This window comes from Mirounga angustirostris, unplaced genomic scaffold, assembly GCF_029215605.1.
Source record: "Mirounga angustirostris isolate CCGP_5_RB_7025 unplaced genomic scaffold, mMirAng1.0.hap1 SCAF_3, whole genome shotgun sequence".
Taxonomy (NCBI): Eukaryota; Metazoa; Chordata; class Mammalia; order Carnivora; family Phocidae; genus Mirounga; species Mirounga angustirostris.
The window spans coordinates 105,005,667-105,012,826 of NW_026991711.1; the positions used below are offsets into that span (position 1 = coordinate 105,005,667).

Sequence of the window (7,160 nt, forward strand, 5' to 3'; positions counted from 1 at the left end):
TTAAACTTTAATTGACCGTAGCCTAAAGTCCCTCTCCCTAAAAGGCCTCCTCCTTCTTTCTCAAATGTGATCCTAGGAATCTCACACAACCGGCTTAGAGATATATAAGAATATTGAGAGTCTCCATTCTGAGGGACGTGATAGCCAGAGCAGGGGCTAAACACTATGGCAATGCAATGTGACCAAAACCAAAGGACTGATTATTGATGCTTTCTTATTGAGAAAGATCTTGATCAAAAAAGGGAAATGTATCAGAGGTTTCAAAACGGAACAATCAAGCCTAGTAAGAAAGTCTCTTTTAAAATAGGGTCAGGAGGCCATAAGAAAGGGGGAGTTATCTACTTTTTGCCAGACCTAAGTCTTCAGCCTGAACTTGACTTTCTTCTCACCGTGACACTTGAATCATTCATATTCTTCACTTTGAAAGAAGCCAGTGTAGTTTAACAAGTTTTGTTCCACCATTTGCATATTAACTGAAGTAATCCCAGTTAACCTAGTTTTAATTCTTGTTTTGCACAGAAGACCTAAATGAGAACTGCACTTAGAACGTTTTGCCTTTATAACTTTGCTCAGTCTCTGTCTTCCTTAGAACATGAATCAACTTTCTACCCGAATCTGTGTTTCCCAAACTGCAATTCTAATTGCCCAAATAAATGCCTGTTTCCTTAGCTTTTCAGTGAATTCCTTCTCGGACATCACCAAGATGTTGTAATTGCTTCACCTGATGAATTTTCTTCAAAGATATACTCAGCTCAAGGTGGTTGGGTTTGTATTATCATAAAGGATTAATCCCACCCCCTACCATGAGCTGAAAATTATCATCAGACTCCATCACCATTCTGCTCACTAGCAAACCATGGGCTTACAGATTACAAAAGCCAGTAACCCAGTTGCTGCCATATTTTCATGCCAGCCCAATACTAATAGCAAGCAGCAACTGTCCCATCAGAGGGACAGGCAAGGCATCAAAAATCCTCTGGGCTTCAGGCAGTCATTGCAGAACATGGTCTTTAGCTTACAACTTGTCTTTTGTCTGCTCATTGGTCCAGTTCCCCAACTTTGAGGAATTTTTCATTTATTGTTTTGGTTCTAGTGTTGGTAACTTTCCTCCCAATAGCTGGCAAGCACTTTAGCTTAGAATTGCCAAGAAACTCCCTCTCCTCCAGAAGAGCATGGCCTAGCAGATTCCTCCACAACCAGCATCTAGTTGGTCCATTCAAATCTCACTTTGAAGAGGGACATTTTTGGTAAGTTTGTCTTTAGAATGACAACATAAAGGATGCCACAAAGTTTCAAAGTGACCCACCCTTTTATTTACAGGACAGTGAGCTCTTACCCTCGATGTGAGATGTTGCTGCTGACTACAAACACATGGAATCTCTTGAGTAATTTCATCAGCCTTCCAGAGATAAATGCATATTTCCATAATTCCAGAAAATACATCACTATTTATTGATTTATTAACTGTAGAAAATAGTTATTGATATCAGGATATGAAAGATGAGTATGGAGCTCACAGTTATAGTTTCTTCTCAGTTTTTCATATTTACATTTTAGATATTCTATCCTTCCTATTTTAAACGTAAAAATGTATATAAGCCTCTGTATCTTCAACAGTAATATTTGATTCCTTATTTTTTTACAGTAAGAATATTAATACTTCTCTAACTCCCCTCATCCATATGCCAATCATTTTTAATGACTAAATAAAAATTGTGCTCTAGTTGACCAAGTAGAATACTGGATTATATTTTCTTCAGTAGGCTTCTAGTACAATAGAGGACTTATTTTATCAGTTACTTAAAAGTATGCTCTTTTTTTGTTTTACTTCATATTTGGACTAATTCCTTCTCATCCAGTTTCCCCACTCCCTCCTTAGGCAACCCTGTTGCTCCACTCCTCTTGCATTACATGTCTTTATCATAGCCTAACTTTAACTTCATAGATGTGGGTTGTGTGCTATACTTTTTCCCTAGGTATCAAACTCCCAGAGTTCATTCTCTTAAGTTTTTTTTTTTTTTTAATAGAGATCTCATTCTAGGACTTCCCTTCGTTTATTTGAGTGGATCCACGTTTTTAGATCCCAGGACTTCCTGCTCTTCGATTACTTTATTAATTTGTTGAAGAACAACCTCAAGTAATTTCCTCAGAAGAGATGCTAAGAGGCAAACTTTCTGTCTTTTCATGTCTGAAAAGACCACATTTCACCTTCCTATGAATTGAATCTAGGCTTAAATGGTTTTTATGTAATAATGAAAAGTTTAACGTTGCAAAAACTGTAAGGGTCATTAATTAGAATATGTTACTATAGCTTCAAACATATTTAAAAAAATAAAATATAATGAGATATAATTCCCTATTATAGTGGAAGAGCTCTTTCAGCAAATGGTCAATTAAATAGATAAAAGATAAATTTGAAACTGAATTACAAATTATGGAAAACTGCAGGCAACAAGTAAAGAATATATACTTATTTCATGCATAGAAAAGCATATATGACCACAATTATAAGTAAATTATGAAGACCAAATGTCAAATAGATCTGGAAATTTGGGAGGGAAAATGAAATAGAAGATCAACCATGTCAAAGGTTGTGTTTTTGAAACTAATGAAAAACAGATTATCTTCTGGAAAGATTGATCAAGAGAAAAAAATTATAAAGAATATCTAGAATGAAAAAAAGGATATATTGCATGGTATAGAGAGTGAAAAGTAATGGGAAAAACATCAATTTTATGAGAATATAATGGACAACTTATAATTTTAAGAAAAAAGAAATTGAAAACCTGAACAGATTTCTTAGTATTAAAAACATAGTAATATTTAACTATAAAAGAAATAACTGGCCCAGATGCCTTTGCTAGTTAGTTCTAGCAAATACCCAAAAGTAGTTTCAAATATGTATTTTATACAATTTTGGGATATATCTAAGAATATAAGATTATTAATCAACTAAAGTAATTAATTGCATTTACATATTAAAGAAAATCTCATGATCACCTCAAATGCTGATAAAGAATTTGATAAAATAGAACTATTAATAGATGATAGATACTAATTTGATATAGCAGTCTCCTAAAATGGTCCTCAATGATCCCTACCTTTTTTTTTTTTTTTTTAAGATTTATTTGTTTATTTGAGAGAGATAGCACAAGCAGGGGGAGCAGCAGGCAGAATGAGAAGGAGAAGCAGGCTTCCTGCTGAGCAGGGAGCCTGATATAGAGCTTGATCTCTGGACCCCGGGATCATGACCTGAGCCAAAGGCAGATGCTCAACTGACTGAGCCACCCAAGCACCCCTGATCCCTACCTTCTGGTATTCATGCACTTATGTAATTACTTCTTACATTGTATTGGTCTGCAATAAGATAACATGTGATTTTGACTCCTGCCTTGCTGTCTCTTGGATTGCTCACTCTAAGGGAAGCCAGCCATTATGTTGTGAGGGCATCCAAGCAACTTAATAGAGATGTCCATGTGGAAAGGATCTAAAGTAGCCTTCTAACAAGAACCAACTTGCCAGCCATATGAGTTGGCCATTTTGGAAGCTGATACTCCAACTCCAATCTAGGTGACTAGAGCCCTAACTGACATTTTGACCATTCCCATGGCTGACATTTTGAATACATCTTCATGAGATGACCCAACGCCAGAATCATACTCCTAAGGTACTCCAAGATTCATAACCCATAAGTAATAGGAGATAATATACTTTATTGTTGCTTTGAGATGTTGATTCTTTTTCATTTTAAATAAGAATTTTATTTAAATAAGATGCTTGACTTGAAGGGAAAACTATCTGGAATTCATTTCTTTTAGAATAATTTATCCTTAAAGACAGATTGCCCTACATGTAATAGATATGTACAAAAAAGTTATAAAATCGTCCTTGGTTTTACAATGATAAATGAAAAACATTAAAATTCTCCAGTTGAATAAGGTAGGCAAGGATTTTTATGTTGTTCTTTTTTGTTGTTGTTAAACAGTGAGAGCAAAATAACTTACTGGAATATAAAGATAAGAGCTGAATGAGCATGCCACCAATGGACAAAGAGGGTATTTTCACAGAGCCAGTATTTTTAGGTCATCCCATCTCCTTCTGATGTTGATTAAAACATATCATTGGCCATTTACTTTAAAAGAATGCAATATATGCTTGTGCACATACACAGTTACTTTTTGTACAATAAAGAAATGGGGAAGGGGAAAATGAAATTAGAGAGAAAACTACACTGCAGTAACTCAGAATGTGGTGGAACCAAATTGTGGTTTTCTAATTGAGAATGTTTTCCTGGTCTGGAGGAAGGGTTTTCTGGAGTAAAGTACCAGGTTCTCTTTTTAGTAGACACCTCCTGTCTGCTGTAGGAACACATCAATTGTATCTCCATCCTCCATTTCCAACTGTGCAGGTGTGTCTCTTTCATTGATTGGCTGCCCATCAAATCGGAATCTGATCAGCCTCATTGACAAACCATGTCATTCATAATAGGCTTTCATTAGTTTACTAAGTAGTGTATGCCTCTTAATCTTAAACTGTACCACAGAACCATCCTGCCCCATCAAATTAATTATGATCACTATTCTCAGTCTGGACTCCTTCTTTGCCTTTTCATAGGCCATGGCAAGTGCTAGAGTGTCCTCAACTGCTGCTTCATAAAGAGGTACCAGCTCTGTACCGAAGGAGCACACAAGCAGCACCAGGAGTGGCAGAAGGTGGTGGCACTAGTATTGAGAAACTAATTTTTAAAGTAACTTGTTATGAAGCAATAGATAAATTAGATACCTGATAAAATGTTTTTATAAAAACTTACAGTATTCTTCATATACAATAATGAAATACTAAAATGCTAAATTTAAATAAAAAATAAAATGAGGAATCCTGATATTACTTGTTTTTAACACATATTTAAGAAGTTCTAGCCAGGGGCGCCTGGATGGCTCAGTTGGTTAAGTGTCTGCTTGGCTCAGGTCATGATCCTAAGGTCCTGGGATAGAGTCCCATGTCAGGCTCTCTGCTCAACAGGGAGCCTGCTTCTCCCTCTCTCTCTGCTACACACGTGCTCACTCTCTCTCAAACAACTAAATAAAATCTTAAAAAAAGAAAGTTCTATCTAGCCCATTAAGATGGGGGGGGGCAGCTTTTCCTGTGGGAATTATTGGGTTGAGAGGAGTGTAGTGTTCCCCCTTTTCCCTACTATGGTGTAGCAACCATTGATATCAGTTTACTCCAGAAAGGGGAGTTATCTGGCAAAAATGTAACTGCCTGCTGTGTTCAAGGCTTCCATTTAACCAGATATTGTGAACTTTGTTCAACTTGTGCAACAAAGACAGAACTGTGCTGCCAATTAGCAGGCCATCAAACCAGGACTGGGTGTTGGGGTATGAAGAGAGTGTGGCTTAAATTCCCAGAATTCAAGATGGTGTGACTCACAGTTCTGCCCAGGGTGCTTTTGGAGATAAGTGTTGTGAAACCCTTTGTTTGCACCAGCCATAACCTCACACCACTGGCACAACACAGAATGAACATAACACAGATGTATTATGTCTTCTGCTCTGCTCTGGCTGCTTTAGCCTTACCTGCGCTGGTCATATCTAAAGGTCATGATATTGAGGAAGTTCCTGAACTTCCTTTGGTGGTTGAAAATGAAGTTGAAAGCTAAGAGATGACTATGGAGTCTACTTTGCTTCTTAAGAAACTTAGGGCCTAGAATGAGATCACCAAGTCCCATGCCTCTCAGCAAACGAAAGCTGCAAAAGCAAAATGAGAAGTGGTCATTGTACACAGAGCAGGGGGCTCTGAATCATCAATAAAAAGGACAAGAGTTGTCAAGGTCTTCAGAAACATCTTGGGAATTACTCTGCTTCATGTAAACAAACTCAACATTTTGAAACTTGCTCCTGGTGGGCACATGGAATGTTTCTACATTTGGAATAAAAGTGCTTTCTCTAAGATAGATGACTTACCCTCAAGAGTAAATACAATCTTCCATGCACACAATTTTCAATACAGACCTTAACAGAATCTCAAAAATCACAGAGATCTCAAGATCCTCTTAGAACAACACAAAAAGTTTCATCATAGAGTCCTAAAGAAGAATCTACTGAAAAACCTGAGAATGATGTTGAAGCTAAACTCATATTCAAAGACCATAAACTAGAAAAACATTCTTCACCAGGCCAAGAATCACAAGCTCCAGGTGGATAAAGCTGCAGTAGCACTAGAAGCCAATTCAGATGAGAAGGGGGTTCTAGCCAAGTAACCAGTAGTAGGGAAAAAAGGGAAGAAGGCTATTGGTGTTAAGAAGCAGAACTCTTTGGTGGGGAAAAAGGTTGCAGCTGCCAAGAACCCAGCCGCTGAAGAGATGCCAGCAGAAAAGACCCACCACAGAAAAAAAGCATGCTGCAAAAACTTAATTTATTCCATAAAGGTCAAATAATTTTGGGCAGCTCATTTTGAATAAAGACTTGATTAAAGAGGTAGTGAAAAACAAAAATGGGAAAAAAAATTATAGATTATGAAATCAGAAAAATTTATAGACAGAAATTTGTCTTGATGGATATGGAAAAGAAAATCTATAGGGGCACCTGGCTGGCTCAGTTGTTAGGCGTCTGCCTTTGGCTCAGGTCATGATCCCAGGGTCCTGGGATTGAGCCCCACATCAGACTCCCTGCTCTGTGGGGAGCCTGCTTCTCCCTACCCCATTCCCCCTGCTTGTGTTCTCTCTCTCTCGCTCTGTCCTAAATAAGAAATCTTTGAAAAAAAATCTATAAATGATTACAACTAGTAAGAGAATTTAGTAAGTTAATCAGATAGGAAAGCAAAACACTGATGTTGCCGGTTCAAGATCGCAACATAGGAAGATTCTGAATTCACCTCCTCCTCCACTGACACATTGAATCTACGGCTACATGTGGAATAATTTCCTCTGGGGGGGAAAAAAAACCCCTAAAAACTTGCTAACAATTACACCTTGAGCATACTAGGAAAAAAAAAAAACACACATCAAAGAAGCTGTGACACAATCCCGTCATAAACCCCACCTACTTTTTTGTTGTTGTTGTTTTGAGAGAGAGAGAGAAAGGGGGGGTTGCTGAGGGAAAAGGAGAGAATCTTAAGCAGACTCCATGTTGAGTGCAGAGCCTGATGCAGCGCTCAATCTT

General features: G+C 37.5%; 2 pseudogenes; one reads left to right on the forward strand and one right to left on the reverse strand.

Annotated features, from left to right (window-relative positions):
- Positions 1–4,272: 4,272 nt before the first annotated feature.
- LOC123839145 (small ubiquitin-related modifier 2-like) lies at positions 4,273–4,822 on the reverse strand (annotated as a pseudogene).
- A 301-nt stretch (positions 4,823–5,123) lies between these two features.
- LOC123839144 (large ribosomal subunit protein uL4-like) lies at positions 5,124–6,436 on the forward strand (annotated as a pseudogene).
- The last annotated feature ends 724 nt before the right edge of the window (positions 6,437–7,160 follow it).